The sequence below is a fragment of the Chlorocebus sabaeus genome, chromosome 21 (assembly GCF_047675955.1).
Source record: "Chlorocebus sabaeus isolate Y175 chromosome 21, mChlSab1.0.hap1, whole genome shotgun sequence".
NCBI lineage: Eukaryota > Metazoa > Chordata > Mammalia > Primates > Cercopithecidae > Chlorocebus > Chlorocebus sabaeus.
Genome location: NC_132924.1, coordinates 113,691,616 through 113,709,023, shown reverse-complemented (window position 1 = coordinate 113,709,023; position 17,408 = coordinate 113,691,616). Strand labels below are relative to the sequence as shown.

At 46.4% G+C, this 17,408-nt stretch overlaps 1 protein-coding gene across 8 annotated transcripts in view; it reads left to right on the top strand.

Moving 5' to 3' along the window:
- Positions 1 to 17,408, top strand: part of DENND2A (DENN domain containing 2A) — a 127,434-nt gene that overhangs the window by 15,479 nt on the left and 94,547 nt on the right. For 6 of the 8 annotated variants that reach the window (XM_037991169.2, XM_037991173.2, XM_037991170.2 and 3 more), the window contains exon 2: positions 17,156 to 17,257. The exons of the other annotated variants lie outside the window; for them this stretch is intronic. The gene's annotated coding sequence lies outside the window, so the exon portion shown is untranslated. The remainder of the gene's footprint in view (positions 1 to 17,155; positions 17,258 to 17,408) is intronic. 8 annotated transcript variants of the gene reach the window in all.

The following is a 17,408-nucleotide window of genomic DNA, read 5'->3' as shown; positions in this document are numbered from 1 at the left end:
CCAACTCCTGACCTCAGGTGATCCTCTTGCCTCGGCCTCCCAAGTGGTGGGATTACAGGCATGAGCCACTGTGCCCGGCCTCATGGCTAATGTTATCTGGTAGCTATAAGGCAAATGTGTTTTATTTTTTGTTGTTTTTAAAAAAATCTCCAGGCTAGGCATGGTGGTGCACGCCTGTCATTCCAGCTACTTGGGAGGCAGAAGCAGGAAGATTGCTGGACATAAGGTCAAAGCTGTATTCACAAGACTGCACTCCAGCCTCGGCAACAGAGAGAGATTTCTCAAAAAGCAAAAAAAAAAAAAAAATCTCTCAACAGCCTGAAAATAACAAAGAACATTTCTCACTTCTAAAAAAAAAAAAAAATAGTCACCAGAAACACGAACTTCACAAATCTCTCTGGGTTTCTAAAGAAGTGGCTCTTCAGCTCAGAAAAAAAAAGAAAAAAAAGAGAAGAAATGCCTTCAAGAACATGGAACATGTAACTAGCAGATCCAGGTTCTCCTGTGATAGCTTCTCCGTGGAAACCTGAGTCCCCTGAGGCAATGGAAAAGGAGGGTGAGGGGGTGAATGAGCCCCAGGCAGGGTAACAGGAGCCCTAGGTTCTGATTCTACCTCTGCCACCGTGTGGCCAGGTGACAGGCTAGGTGAGCCACAAAAGCCCTGGGCCACAGTGTTGTCACCTGCAGCCCTGGCATCCCACCTGTCCCCTCCCTGTGTCGGTGTTGAGGAGCCTCTCCGTGCCAGGGGCTTTTCCAACATCATTACTTTTTTTTTTTTTTTTTTTTTTTGCCTTTCCTCCTTGAATTTCCTCACTAGACTGGGACCTCTGAGAAGCACTGTCATATACCGGCTGGGTTCCCAGTAACCCACTGGGTCACAAGGAGAGAACTGCTGAGGCCAGGAGGAGGATGTGGAAGGCTGGGTCAACCAGCGCAGGCGTCACTCCCAACAGGGTCCTGGGAGAGGGGGCTCAGCATTTCCTGAAGGCAGATGACTCCATAAATAGACCGGGAGCTGGGAAAAGGATTCGATCATCCGATTCCTCCTGTCAGCTCAGCTCCTCCTTCTGCTCATCCGGACTCCGCAGCCTCTCGTACATGTTTTTCACTCACATATGGCCCTGCCGGGGCATTAGGGGTGGAAACAGGGATGTGAGATAGACTTTTCTCCTAGATTGTAGATCCAAACAAGAACTGAAGAAGGTGTACCTGCCATTATTTATTTTTAATTTCCCACGGAAACTTCTCCTTTGTCCATGTCAGTATAAGGCCAGAGTTTTTTCAGTGGGGTTTTACTGGAAGGAAGGAAGTGCGCGAGGAAGAAAATTGTACACCTTCTGATACCGTGGCCTATTTAACTTCAGGGGTTCAGCAGATCTTCCTGTTGTGACACTTTCCATTTGCTCTTTTTTTTTTTTTTTAGACAGAGTCTTGCTCTGTCACCCAGGTTGGAATGCAGTGGTGTGATCTTGGCTCACTGCAACCTCTGCCTCCCGGGTGCAAGTGATTCTCCTGCCTCAGACTCCCGAATAGCTGGAATTACAGGCGCCCACCACCATGCGTGGCTAATTTTTGTATTTTTAGTAGAGGCGGGGTTTCACCAAGTTGACCAGGCTGAACTCGAACTCCTGACCTTGCAATCCTCCCGCCTCGGCCTCCCAAAGTGCTGGGATTACAGGTGTGAGCCACTGCACCCAGCCCTCCATACACCCTTTAGGTCCTCAGAAAGATTAGGTCTCCTGACAACACCCTTACTAAGACTTCAGATGTTCCTAGCACCTTCAGTGTCATGAGAGTCTCCTCTGAGAGGGAAAGGCACTTTTTTTTTTTTTTTTTTTTTTGGAGCTAGAGCCTTGCTCTGTTGCCCAGGTTGGAGTGTGGTGGCATGATCTTGGCTCGCTGTAACCTCTGCCTCCCAGGTTCAAGCAATCCTTCTGCATCAGCCTCCCAAGTAGCTGGGATTGCAGGCACCTGCCACCACACCTGGCTAATTTTTGTTTTGCCATTTTGGTCTCGAACTCCTGAGTTCAGGTAATCTGTCCGCCTCAGCCTCCCAAAGTGCTGGGATTACAGGCGTGAACCACTGCACCCAGCCAGAGAGGGACTTCTTGAGGGCTGCTTTTGTGACCTCCATAATGCAGAGAACGATCAGTTCACACCAAACTTCCTGGGCCAGTCTAGAGGCAAACCTAATGAGGGCTTTAGTTTACTTAGCAGCCAAAGTTTAGTCAGCTCCAGCCATGTGGATACAGATCGTGTTTAAAACAGTCATAGGGGCCTGGCGTGATGGCTCATGCCTGTAATCCCAGCACTTTGGAAGGCCAAGGTGGGCAGATCCCTTGAGTCCAGAAGTTCTAGACCAGCCTGGGCAACATAGCAAGACCCCATCTCCACAAAAAAGAAGAAGGACAAGGTATTCAGTGCCCTCCTGGAGGTGGATGGTTGGGGCTGCGACAGGGAGTTGAATTGTCTCTTGGACCTGGGCATGCTTACTTCAGTACGCTGGGGTTGTAAAATTCTGTGTTCTTTTATATTCACGAGCACTGAAAGCTCCTGATGGCTGGATAGCACTCATTTAAGCTGAGCCTCCAAAAGATCATTTTAACAGTCTGAGGAGGAGGGGATGTGAAACCTTGGTGAATTTGTATAAAGAGTATATAAACTTTCTGTACTATTCTTGCAACTGTTCTGTAAACTTGAAATTGTTTCAAAATTAATTTTTTTTTTTTTTTGAGATGGAGTCTCGCTCTGTCACCCAGGCTGAAGTGCAGCAGCACAATCTTCGCTCACTGGAACCTCTGCCTCTCGGGTTCAAGCGATTCTCTTGCCTCAACCCGCTTAGTAGCTGAGATTACAGGCATGTGCCACCACGCCTGGTTAATTTTTGTATTTTTAGTAGAGATGGTTTCACCGTGTTGGCCAGGCTGGTCTCGAACTCCTGGCTTCAAGTGAGCTGCCCATCTTGGCCTCCCAAAGTGCTGGGATTACAGGCATGAGCTACCGCGCCCGGCCCAAAATTTAAAAATTTAAAGGTCATTATGCTTCTGGTATCATCTTGACAACAGCTTTCAGAAAGTCTACACAGGTTGTGTTCACAGATTCTGCCTTGGTTTGTGTGTTGCTTGACCCCTGCAAAGAGATCCTAAAAATCGTTTGGGCGTCTCCTCCTTATGGAAACAGTGTTGCTTTTCATTCAGTGGTTGGTACTTCCTTAAATATTAGTCATTCTGAGATTATGCAAATATCTGTGCCTTCCAGCCACGTACCCGAAATGAAATCCAGCCCAATCTTCAAGCCTAACTCAGGGCTGCTCTTCCACAAATGGCGTTCACTTTCACCTGTTTTGCTTATGTTACTGTGTTTTGTACTGGAGACATTCATGTGCATCTTATTTCCTGTGTGAGAATGGAAACTGTCAGAGGGCAAATTAATCTATTTTACATTTCTCCCAGGTGTCACTCTGTTCCCTGAGAGAAGCAGGCACAACTATTGCAAGAATGAATTACATGACTATAACAGGCCCTTTGTATTTGTGAGTTCCGCATCTGAGGATTCAATCAACCACAGACTGAAAATACTCAGAAAAAACAATTCCAGAATGTGTTACGTTGCAGATGTGTACAATGTAGTTATGCCTAGGGTGTCTGCATTTGTACTGAACGTGTACAGACTATTTTTCTCTTGTCATTATTTCTTAAACAATACCGTATAGCAACTATTTACATAGCATTTAGGTTATATTAGGTATTATAAGTAATCTAGAAATGATTTAAATACGTGGAAGGGCCAGGCCTGCTGGTGGCTCACATCTGTAATCCCAGCACTTTGGGAGGCCAAGCTGGGAGGGTTGCTTGAGGCCAGGAGTTCAAGACCAGTCTGGGCAACATAGCAAGACCCTGTCGCTACAAAACTTTTTTTTTTAGTTAGCTGAGCCTAGTGGCTCACACGTGTAGTCCCAGCTACTCAGGAGGCTGAGGTGGGAGGATCACTTGAGCCTAGGAGGTTGAGGCTGCAGTGAGCCATGATGCCACCACTGTACTCCAGCCCAGCCACAGAGCGAGACCTTGTGTCTTAAAAAAATTTTTTTAGTCGGGCGTGGTGGCTGATACCTGTAATCCCAGCACTTTGGGAGGCCGACGTGGGCGGATCATGAGGTCAGGAGATCGAGACCATCCTGGCCAACATGGTGAAACCCCGTCTCTACTAGAAATACAAAAATTAGCTGGGCGTGGCAGGGTGTGCCTGTAATCCTAGCTACTTGGGAGGCTGAGGCAGGAGAATCACTTGAAGCCAGGAGGTGGAGGTTGCGGTGAGCCGAAATCGTGCCACTGCACTCCAACCTGGGTGACAGAGCGAGACTCCATCTCAAATAATAATAATAATAATTTTTAAATTAAGAATATGGGAGGATGTGCATAGGTTATATCCAAATACTTTGCCATTAGCATCCATGAATGTTGGTATCTGAGTGACATCCTGGAACCAATCCCCCGAGGATACCAAGGGATGACTGTATTTCCCTTTAGCCATTGGTTTCCACATAATCACTCTGGACCCATTGAAACATCTGTACTGGGATGTGGTTACGGTAGAACAGGATCTAAATCTTGGTTGTCTCTAAGGGAAAGGAGCTAATGAGAATAAAGTATCACTTAGCCTTCCCTTCAGGAAATACAATGGCAAAGCAAAACAGGTGCGGAGTGATGAACTCACCTGAGCTGGATGCCCTGCAGCTGTGGTCGTGGCTGCAAGGCAGCTGTGGGGCTTGCTGGGCGCCGCAGAGCAGACCCAGACACCCACAGACAACAGCAGCACTTATATGCCTCCCTCCCCTGCTGTATTTGTAACAGCAACTATAATACATGCTCATTATAGAAAATTTGGAAACCTAGGGGGTTGGGTTTTGTTGTTAAAAATATAGATATTAGAGAATGGAAAAAAAAAATCAAAGTTTCTTACCCAATGGCAGCTACTGTTACTCCCTCATTAAATTTACTTCCAGTCATTTTCTTTTGTGTGCAGTTTTGAATAGTAATAAATTCCTCCTCCCCCGCCCCTTTTAAACATTGTTTCATTCATTTTGGACACAAGCTTTTGGATTCTGTTTCTTTTGGCTAACACTACAACATGAACGTTTTTTCCATTTAATAATAGTCTTTTTAGCTTCAGTTTAAAATTTTCTTTTTTTATTTTTTTGAGACAGAGTCTTGCTCTGTCGCTCAGGCTGGAGTGCAGTGTCGCAATCTTGGCTTGACGCAACCTCCGCCTCCTGGGTTCAAGCGATTCTGTTGCCTCAGCCTCCTGAGTAGCTGGGACTACAGGCACCCACCACCATGCCCGCCTTATGTTTTTGGTATTTTTAATAGAGATGGGTTTCACTATGTCGGCCAGGCTGTTTTTGAACTCCTGACCTCAGGTGATCCACCAGCCTTGGCCTTCCAAAGTGCTGGGGTTACAGGTGTGAGTCACTACACCCAGCCTAAAATTTTCTTTTTAAATAATAGCTTGATTGAGATACTTGATTGAGATATAATTCATATGCCTTACAATTCACCCATTTAAAGTGTATAGTTTAATGTGTGCACATTTAAAATGTACAGTTTTGGCTGGGCGTGGTGGCTCACACCTGTAATCCTAGCACTTTGGGAGGCCAAGGCAGGCAGATCACTTGAGGTCAGGAGTTCAAGAGCAGCCTGGCCAACATGGCAAAACCCTGTCTCTACTAAAAATACAAAAATTAGCTGGGCATGGTAGTGTACACTTGCAATCCCAGCTAGTCCGGAGGCCGAGGCAGGAAAATCTCTCGAACCCGGAAAGCAGAGATTGCAGTGAGCTGAGATTGCGCTACTGCACACCAACCTGGGCAACAGAGTGAGACTCCATCTCAAAATAAATAAATAAATAAAGTGCAGAGTTTTTAGTGTATTCATGGAGTTGTGCAACCCCTCACCACCAGCAATTTTAGAACACCACCTGAGAACAGAGAACAATTTTAGGCCTACCTGAGAACAGAGAGAAGGAAGAGCAAGTTTAAATATTTAGAAGTTGAAGTAAGTTGGAACCTGACTCCTCCCTGTTGGTGATCTGTAATACACAAAAGGAAGTGTACTTTTTTATTCAAAAAATATATTTATCTGAATTCAGACTGTTAAACCATACTTTACCTGTATTAGCATATTTCATAACTTTTGTAACTCATGCTTTAATGATTTATGGCAAACTCATACTAGCCTTGATCAGAGAGGTGACCCTAGCAGTTATTGAGCATTAACTCTGGAGGACTGTTGCCACTGAAACTTTCTACACACTGTAATGTAGTGTTCCTATCCAAGGTGGCCACTAAATTGCACTTCTATTTTCACCCTCTAGAGAATGGTAAAAAAGCATGATTTGCAAATATTGTCAAGTCCAAAGTGTGTTTCTATCCTACTAAGGTAGCCAAATGCATCTCTATATGTTAGAATGTTCTGCAGATGTGAAAAAACCCTTCCTAGGTTTATGAAAGTGAGAATGATCTGCATCTTTAGCTGCCTCTGGCATCCAGCACATCACAGAGTGTGGTCAGTCCAGTCTGCAGTCTCAGGCTGCCCAAGCCACAGATTCCCAGTGACTTCATTTGTCAAACAAACTGACAGGTGTTGGCCAAGAAAATATTGATCAAGTTGGATTTTTGTTTTTTGTTTTTTTGGTTTTTTTTGAGAAGGTCTCGCTCTGTCACCCAGGCTGGAGTATAGTGGCGCGATCTCGACTCACTGCAACCTCTGCCTCCCAGGTTCAAGCGATTCTCCTCTCTCAGCCTCCCAAGTAGCTGGGATTACAGGCGCCCACCACAACGCCCAGATAATTTTTGTATTTTTGTAGAGACAGGGTTTCACCATGTTGGCCAGGTGGTCTCGAACTCCTGACCTCAAGTGATCCACCCACCTCAGCCTCCCATAAGTGCTGGGATTACAGGCATGAGCCACAGCGCCCGGCCTTCAAGTTGTTAAAAGAAAGTATTAGTGTCAATGACTGAGTATTTATAATGACAGAAATTCCTGAAATTACTCCGGTGATGCTCCTGGTCCTGAAGCCTCCTTTAGAGTACAGGGGAGCCTTGATATTGAAGGCTATGGAGGGAAGAACCAGCAGAGCAGCGTCTCCGAGCACCAGCATCTGGGTTCGAGGAAAAGGTGCATGCACTTTGTGCCGGTAACACCTGCATCAGATTCCCAAGATGCTCTGAAACAGAAGTATTTACTGGAGTAAAATACTGCCTTGCAGGCCACACGCAGTGGCTCACACCTGTAATCCCAGCATTTAGGGAGGCCAAGGCGGGCGGATCACCTGAGGATGGGAGTTCGAGACCATTCTGGCCAACATGGTGAAACCCCATCTCTACTAAAACTACAAAACTTAGCTGGATGTGGTGGCACACGCCAGGAATCCCAGCTACTCAGGAGGCTGAGGCACGAGAATCGCTTGAACCCAGGTGGCAGAGGTTGCAGTGAGCTGAGATGGTACCACTGCACTCCAGCCTGGGCGACAGAGCAAGACTTTGTCTCAAAAAAATTAATTAATTAATTTTTTAAAATACCACCTTACAAAGGAGAGGGCAAAATAGAGTATTTCTTATGCTGACTGACAATGCAAGTGACATGAAAATAAACCCCAGGATTCAACTCTAGACCAGCAACTCTTACTACTATGCCTGTGAACTCTCTGGGAAACTTACAAATGTAAATTCCTACATCCTACTCTGGCAGTCGGCTTCGTTTGGTCTAGAGTGGGTCCGGGACTCCTCACGTTTAGTAATTGTCCCTGCCGATTCTTTATTTTAAATAATGGCTTTATTGGGATATGATTCACATACCATAAAATTCACTCCATTAAAGCGTACAATTTAGTGGTTTCTAGTATACTGTGTTGTGCAACAACCACCACTCTATAATTTTAGAACATTTCCATCATCCTGCCCCCAAAATTCATACCTATTAGCAGTCACTTCTCACTTCCCCGCCTCACTTAGCCCCTGGCAACCACTAATCTACTTTTTGTATCTGTGGATTGGCCCATTGTGTGTGTGTGTGTGTGTGTGTGTGTGTGTGTGTGGGCGTGACGGAGTCTCTTGTTCTGTTGCCCAGGCTGGAGTGCAGTGGCGTGATCTCGGCTCACTGCAACCTCCACTCCTGGGTTCAAGTGATTCTCCCGCCTCAGCCTCTAGCTTAGATTACAGGCACCGGCCACCACACCCGGCTAATTTTTATATTTTTAGTACAGGTGGGGTTTCACCATTTTGGCCAGGCAGGTCTTGAACTCCTGAGCTCACCTTAGCCTCTCAAAGTGCTGGGATTACAGGCGTGAGCCACCACACACGGCCAGGATTGGCCTATTCTGAAATTTCTTGAGAATTGCATTACACAATGTATGATCTCTTGTCAGTGGCTTCTCTCACTTACCACAATGTTTTCAGGGTTCATCCATGTTGTAACGTGTATCTCAACTTCATTCCTTTTTATGGCTGAATACTATTCCATTGTATGTGTGGAACACTTTTGTTTATCCAGTTATTTGCTGGTGGACACATTAAGCATAAGAAAAATGATATGTAGGCCTGGGTTCAGTGGCTCACACCTGTAATCCTAGCACTTTGGGAGGCCAAGGTGTGTGGATCACTTGAGCTCAGGAGTTCAAGACCCGCCTGGCCAACATGGCAAAACCCCGAAACCCTGTCTCTACAAAAAAAACCACAAAAAAACAAAAAACAAACAAAAAAGCCGGACAGGGTGGCGCGCTCTTGCCTGAGTCACAGCTAGTTGAGGGGCTGAGGCAGGAGGATTACTTGAACCAGGAAGGTCGAGACTGCAGTCAGCCAAGTTGTGCTACTGCACTCCAGCCTGGATGACAGAGTGAGACTCCATCTCAAAAAAGAAAAAAAAAATGCAGAACTAGAAATGGGCAGACTTTGGTTGTTAGCAGAGAAGTTGTACCTTTGGTACTGCCTCCATCTATCTGGTGTGGTGCTCTAAGGGCTTGATGTACGGTGCTTTTGTGCAGGGCACAGTTTAAGCATTTGGTCCAAGAAGGATGCAGTCCACAGTTTCACCAAATTTGTACCCAGGTGTTCTGAGGCAGCACACTGCCTTTGGCTTCTCTTATTCCTCATCTGCTTCAGATTCTTCTATCTTCTGTCTTCTTCCAAATGCAAAAATATTGGTTTGGTTCTGACAATATAACGAATCAGATAAATAAATAAAGTTATGTATAGGCCTAGAGCAACCCATTTTAAATTTTTTAAAACCTTTTCATTGGCTGGGTGCAGTGGCTCACGCCTGTAATCCCAACACTTTCGAAGGGCAAAGCAGGAGGAGTGCTTGAGGCCAGGAATTTGAGACCAGCCTGGGTAACATGGTGAAACCCTGTCCCAACAAAAAATATGGAAATTAGCCAGGCATGGTGGTGCACACCTGTAGTCCCAGCTACCTGGGGCAGTGGGGAGCTGAGGTAGGAAGATCACCTGAGCCCAGGGAGATCGAGGCAGCAGGAAGCTGTGATTGCACCACTGCACTCCATCCTGGGCAATAGACCCTATCTCAAAAAAAAAAAAAAAAAAAAAAAAATTTCGTTTAAAGAAAATGAGGAAAATGAAGCATCGAGACTCCAGAATGAGCTGCACTATGTAGTTAGACACAGCAAGAGTTGTATTACATTGATTGTGTGCTTTTATTTCTCAAGTTGTTTTTGGAAACAAATAATTTCCAGATATGTTTGCTAAGAATGCTCAGACAAGAAAACAACAATTTTTGTTCTACTGTAATTGCTATGGTTTCCTCTTTATTTTTTGCCTGCTCTTCATAAGCTGATAAAACTAAGAGATATTGGAATCACTAAAGCTGAATAGCCGTGGCTTTATTTGCAACACAAAAACCATTTAAAATGTAATTTTATGGCCGGGCGCGGTGGCTCAAGCCTGTAATCCCAGCACTTTGGGAGGCCGAGACGGGTGGATCACGAGGTCAGGAGATCGAGACCATCCTGGCTAACACGGTGAAACCCCGTCTCTACTAAAAAAATACAAAAAAAAAACTAGCCGGGCGAGGTGGCGGGCGCCTGTAGTCCCAGCTACTCGGGAGGCTGAGGCAGGAGAATGGCGTGAACCCGGGAGGCGGAGCTTGCAGTGAGCCGAGATCCGGTCACTGCACTCCAGCCCGGGCGACAGAGCAAGACTCCGTCTCAAAAAAAAAAAAAAAAAAATGTAATTTTATTAATATGTAATCATTTACAATCCTGTAAACCGAAAAATAACAGGCATATCAATCAATTTAGAGGTTTATTTTGCCAAGGTTGAGGAGACTCCTGGGAAAAAGAACACAAGTCCCAGTAAAACCTGTCTCCTGGCCAGGCATGGTGGCTCACACCTGTAATTACAGCACTTTGGAAGGCCAAGGCAGGTGGATCACTTGAGGCCAGGAGTTCGAGACCAGCTTAGGCAAGGTGGCAAAACCCCATCTCTACTAAAAATACAAAAATTAGCTGGATGTAGTGGTGCATACCTGTTAATTCTTGCTGCTCAGGAGGCTAAGTTACAAGAATCACTTGAGCCCAGGAGGCGGAGGTCGAAGTGAGCCAAGATCGCGCCACTGCACTCCAGCCTGGGTGACAGAGCGATTCTGTCCCCAAAAAATAAAAAATAAAAAAATTAAAAAGATCTGTGTCTCCTGTGCTTTTTCCAAAGAGGCTTTGAGGACTTCAGTGTTTGAAAGTGGAACAGTGAGCAGGAGGGGAAGGAGGAAAAGAGAAAAGGGGAGAAGGGTAGGCAGTGAGGCAAGTGGTCACATTCTGATGAGGCTCTGATTCGTGCTCAGTGAATCCACGTTTTCCCTGGGAAACGAAGGGAATGGGGAAAAGTCAGTTGTGTATTCATCCAACTCTCAGTTGGTCTACATTTGACACCAGATAAAGTTAGCATGTGAAATTACAGCTATTTGTTTGGGAACAAAAGGAAGGCAATTTTTTTGTGTGTAACTCAGTTCCCAAGCTGTTATTTTCCCTTTGGCATAGTGAGTTGGAGGTCCTGATATTTTATTTTTGTTTCACAATCTAAGCGGTGGGTTTTTTTTTTCTTTTTTTTTAATTTTAAGAGTGGCTGCTCCATAGGCAAAGCAGGGCTACCCCATAGGCAGAGTAGTCTAAACTATTTTTTAGGAGATGGGGTCTTGCTGTGTTGCCCACGCTGGAGTGCAGTAGCCTTTTTTTTTTTTTTGAGATGGAGTCTCACTCTGTTACCCAGGCTTGAGTGCAATGGTGTGATCTCGGCTTGCTGCAACCTCTACCTCCTGGGTTCAAGTGATTCTCCTGCCTCCACCTCCCAAGTATCTGGGACTACAGGCGCACACCACCATGCCCGGCTAATTTTTCTATTTTTAGTAGAGACGGGGTTTCACCATGTTAGCCAGGCTGGTCTCAAATTCCTGACTCAAGTAATCTGCCTGCCTTGGCCTCCCAAAGTGCTAGGATTACAGGCATGAGCCACCGCACCCGGCCTGCAGTGGCTATTCACAGATGCCATTATAGCTCACTGCAGCCTCAAACTCCTAGTCTCGAGTAGTCCTCCTGCTTCAGCTTCTCCAGTAGCAGGGACTACAGGCTTGCATCACTGTACTCAGCTAAACTTTTTTTTTTTTTTTTGAGACAGAGTTTCACCCTTGTTGCCCAGGCTGGAGTGAATGCGTGATCTCGGCTCACTGCAACCTCTGCCTCCTGGGTTCGAGCCATTCTACTGCCTCAGCCTCCCGAGTAGCTGGGATTACAGGCATGCACCACCTGGCTAATTTTGTATTTTTAGTAGAGACAGCATTTCTCCATGTTGGTAAGGGTGGTCTCGGACTCCCAACCTCAGGTAATCCACCCACCTCAGCCTCCCAAAGTGCTGGGATTACAGGTGTGAGCCACTGCGCCTGGCCCTAAACCTTATTTTTAAATTTAGTTTAACAGGGCTGGACGCGGTGGTTCACGCCTGTAATCCTAGCACTTTGGGAGGCCGAGGTGGGCGGATCACTTGAGGTCAGGAGTTCGAGACCAGCCTGGCCAATATGGTGAAATCCTCTCTCTACCAAAAATACAAAAATTAGCCAGGTGTGGTGGTACATGCCCGTAATTCTAGCAACTTGGGAGGCTGAGGCAGGAGAATCGCTTGAACCCAGGAGGTGGAGGTTGCAGTGAGCTGAGATTGTACCATTGCACTCCAGGTTGGGCAACAGAGGAAGACTCTGTCTCAAAAAAAAAAAAAAAAAAAATTAGTGTAACAAATATTACGCTTTTGGTGTCCAGTTATATATAATACATATTTACTTATGCTTCAGAGCTGACATACCAAGTTTAGATTAGTAAAGGGCACTGGGAAATTATAATTGTGTGGATTTTACTCCTCACTCCACCTCTTCCCCGTGCATATATCTTATTTTTTTCACGCAATATACACTGTACTTACATAATTTATTTCCACTGAGATAGAATGCACATAACATTCACCATCTTTTTCTTTTCCTTTTCTTTCTTGAGACGGAGTTTCACTCTGTCATCCAGGCTGGAGTGCAATGGCGCAATCTTAGCTCATGGCAATCTCCTCCTCCTGGGTTCAAGTGATGCTCTTGCCTCAGCCTCCCAAGAAGCTGGGATTACAGGCATGTGCCACAACACCCGGCTAATTTTTTGTATTTTTAGTAGAGACGGGGTTTCACCATGTTGGTCAGGCTGGTCTCAAACTCCTGACCTCAGGTGATCCACCTGCCTCTGCCTCCCAAAATGCTGGGATTACAGACATGAGCCACCGCGCCCAGCCAACATTCACCATCTTAAACTGTACAGTTCAGTGGCTTGTGGTGTATTCACCATATTGTGCAACTATCACCGCTATGAAATTTTAGGACATTTCTATCAGGCTCATACTCCAGCCTGGGTGACAGGGCGAGACCCTGTCTCCAAAAAAAAAAAAAAAAGAATACTTGAAAAAATCCCACAAAGATACTAGTCAAATGCAGTAGTGAGAAGAGGGGAAGAGAGGGGAAGAGTAGAATAAGGCATTGGATGCGTAACTGACTGTGAATAATCAATTGAGTTGACTCACTGCCTTCAGACCAGTCCCACCCAGCTTCTTAACTTCTGAACCCTCCAGTCAACATCATGTCAATGGCCAAACAAAATTTTTGAGCCAAGAAAAGATTTTACAGTATTCACTTCAGCAAGAGGAACAACAGGGTTAGATTATGGACTGGGTTGATAAACATCATCAGCTATAAATGTTAGAATTTTAAAAATACTTTTCTTCAGCTTGTAGGACTGAGTTTCTGAAACTTACAGAAATGTTCAAGCCTACAAAAATTACATGAACTCTTGTGTACTCATCAGCTAGCTTCAAAATTTTGTATGACTTTTTAGTCTAATTTTTGTTTGTTTGTTTTGAGACAGAGTCTCAAAAAAGAGTCTTGCTTTGTTGCCCAGGCTGGAGTGCAGTGGGGCGATCTTGGCTCACTGCAACCTCCGCCTCCCAGGTTCAAGTGATTCTTCTGCCTCAGCCTCCCCAGTAGCTGGGATTGCAAGCGCCCACCACCATGCCCACCTAATTTTTGTATTTTTAATAGAGACAGCATTTCCCCATGTTGACCAGGCTGGTCTCAAACTCCTGACCACAAGTAATCCGCCCGCCTTGGCCTCCCAAAGTGCTGAGATTACAGGCATGAGCCACCATGCTACAGCCAGTCTAATTAAAATTATTAGTAATAAGCCCATCTGGTTAATAGAAAGTTCTATTTTTATGGAAAGCAGTTGAGTGGGAAAATGTGTTATTACTATCACTCATTCCATTATCTCTCTTGGAATATAGTCTACTTGGATCACAAGACCAAATTGCCTAAAAAGAAATAAGGAACCTTGGGTTGTGTAAAAACTCAAGCTGTCTTGAAGCCCAGCCCTTTGATTTTTTGGGAGTGAGAGATGCCCAGGCCAGGACATTGGCCTCTGTGGCCTTTGATTTACCGTATTTAAATGCCGATTCCAGAGCAGCCCTCAGACAGTTCGCTTTGGTACGTCTTGGTACATTGGAGAGGCGCCCAGGAATCTGCATGTCTGATAGGGCCCCCAGATTGACTGGAACTAATCCCCCATGGACCACACTTTGGAAAATAGTTCTGTCTCACAATCCCGGACCTGTAAAGTGATAATGAAGTTTATCATGGTGTTTTAAGTCACAGAGCACTCCCAACTAGCAAATTCAGCTGGGTTCGTTACTTAATTAATGGTTTTTGGGTTTTGTTTTGTTTTTTTTTTTGACACAGGGTCTCACTCTGTCACCTGGACTGGAGTGCAGTGGTGCAGTCTCAGCTCACTGCAACCTCCATCTGCTGGGCTCAAGAGATCCTCCCACCTCAGCCTCCCAAGTAGCTGGGACTGCAGGCATGCACCACCACACCCGGTTTTGTGTTTTTGTAGAGACGGTGTTTTGCCATGTTGCCCAGGCTGGTTTCAATCTCCTGAGCTCGAGTGATCAGCCCACCGCAACCTCCAAAAGTGCTGAAATTACAGGTGTGAGCTACCGTGCCCAGCCAGTTAACAATTGCTAATCATCAGAGACAAAAAGGGAAAGGTCAATTTTTTATAGCAGCATTTTTAATATTTTTGTGAATTCAGAAATGCTGATGGATTGATTGCTGAGTGTGCAGGGGGATTCTATGCCCCCTCAGTGCCAGCCTCTGAAGCCCCCTGCACTTGCTTCTCAGTATACGGCATCAGCCGTTTCTCTAGAGATCGTGGTTTTCGTGCTGGAAGTTATTACTCCCTGATGGGAAGTGAGTTCACTTAAGTACCATGTTGTTTAAGTGCTTTTTGTGATCTTTGACCTCCAGGTTCACACATGCATCTCTGTGCATTAGACACAGTGGACTTTTTTCCTTTTGGAAAAGCTGTGCTTCCTGAGAACTATAGGGAAACTGTTTTCTTGAGGGCATGGGAGGGGTTACAGAGTTGATTGTGACCCAGGCACAGCCCTGGTGCTGTCGATGACGGCAGAGACTGTGTCTCACTCATCTTCGAGTCCTCCGGTGCATCCTGCACACGGCCTGGCACCTTGTCCTAGGGCCAATGAAAGGGGATGCCAGCTTGGAAGAGAGCTGCTGGCTCATATGGAACAAGGTTGGATTCTTGTGGGTTTGGTCTGCATGGAGGGTAGTGGCGGTGGTGGGGAGGGTCTGTTCTCCCTGACGTCCACTGGGGCCTCTGCCAGATGCTGGACAGAAGAGTAGTGTCTGTGGGCCCAGCCAAGTGGAGGGACTCCAGAAGCTTTCAGCTCTGCGGAGCTTTGTAAGAGGGACAATGAGTTCCTTCCTGTCCCTGAAAGGCCTTTCAGGGCTATGCTGCATGATGGGATGGGCAAGCCCTGGGGCCTGGCTACTTTAAAGAAGTAGGCTTGGTTACAACATAGATCGAGCCCTACAATGTCTGGTGCTGAGTTGCTGGGTAGGGGGACAGCTGAACTCCATGGACAGGCCAGAGCTCCATGTTCCTGTCCACCCACACACACACAGTTGGCAGATGTGTCTGTTCCTTTCCTTGCTCCCTCAGCTTTTGGTTCCCCAGCCTCCGTCTTGTTCATTTGTTACCCATGTGCACTCTCCTTTTCTTTTTCTCTTCCTCTCTGGCTTTCTTCCCTTCCTCTCCTTGTTCTCAAGAGCTGCCTGCATGTCTTGAAGTTTTGCCCTTTGATTTCTCCGGAGGGAGAGGATGCCCAGGCCAGGACATCAGGCAGCTGTCCCATCACCTAACAGGGAAATGATCCTGGGAAATAGGGTAGGAATCTTGGAAACTGGAGAAGGAGTTGGGAGGGGGCTTCCCTGGAAAAGTAATGTGAATACCCAGTATCTTGATATGCCTTGAGCTGTAGTCAAGGAGGTGGCTCCCCTCCACTAGGGAGGACCAGCTAGCTGGTGTTCGTGCCTTACAGAAGGACTGCGTGGCCCATGCTGTTGGCCTTCTCTGATGGGCCTCATCTTGCCAGCACCTTCACCTGAGCCATGTCCATTTATGCTCGTGTTGAGAGACACTTCTTCCCACAGAGTTCTGGAGGGACTTGCTATGAAGCAATGAAGTTTAATCAGTTACTTCAGTTTATATGGGGGTCAGGCACCAGAGTCTTCAACTGCTACTTCTGAGCTGAGGCTGCTGCCTTGGTGACCACACAGGCCTTGCTATTTGGGGGGTTTAAGGAACTCAGTGGGATTCCTGGGCTTGCCAAGATCATCTCCTGGTGTTCCTCAGACCAGACAGATGACCTCGTGACTGGGTGTTTCTTCCTCCTCAGTTTGGAGGAGCTGGGAGGGGCTCCCCATGCGGGGCTCTGCAGACAAGGGCAGTGTGGGTTTACACCCAGCGTCAGGGTTCGCAGAAGGCTAGAGTATCCCTGTTGAGACAGTTCCACTTTGGTGTGTGGTTTATGTCTTGTGTCAAATAAAAGGGCAACTACTTTCTTCTTTGGGGACTATTAGCTCATCACAGTGGTTCTTAGAGAGCCTGAAAAAGCATTGGGTCTTGTTGTTACTTATGTTTTGCTTTCTAAGTTTGTATGTATTCTTAAAATTTTTGGTGAACTTAGCTAAAAGATATATACAAAGATGGCCAGGCGCAGTGGCTCACGCCTGTAATCCCGGTAGTGATTACAGAGGCCAGGAGTTCAAGACCAGCCTGGCCAACAAGGTGAAAAACCATCTCTGCTAAAAATACAAACATTAGCTAAGGATGGTGGTGCACACCTATAATCCCAGCTACTGGGGAGGCTGAGGCATGAGAATCACTTGAGCCCAGGAGGCGGAGGTTGTGGTGAGCCGAGAGCATGCCACTGCATTCCAGCGTGGGCAAGAGCCAGACTCTGTCTCAAAAAAACAAACAAATGAACAGAAAAGATATATACAAAGAGGGTGGCATGAGTTCTGAATCCGGGTGGACCTCGGGATTGCACCCTTGCTCTACCTGCTAGGCCAGGGATTTCAAATTGTGTGTTCTTTCCACCCCCTGCTCCTGGGTGGAACCTATCAGGGATAAATGGTTTGGAGTGTGGGCCTAGATTTGCTCCCCTCCGAGGGAGGCCCTGCTGTCGTGGCTCACTGGGTGTGCATCCCTGTCCCCCCAGGAGACCTGGAGCTCCCCTCGGTGCTGACATGATGACAGTGTGCAGGCCGGCCAAGGGCAGCCTCAGCCAGACTGAAAACCTGAGCTACAAATTGGCTGACAAGTAAGAACACTTCTCCCCTGAGAGTGTAGACGCTGGCCCAGCTTCTTACTCTCTTACCACCTTTCCTTCTTCACCGATTCTACTTCCTTGAGCTAAGGAGCTCTTTTCCAGGTCATTCTAATGAGCCTCCTGCAGGCTGTCTCCATGCACT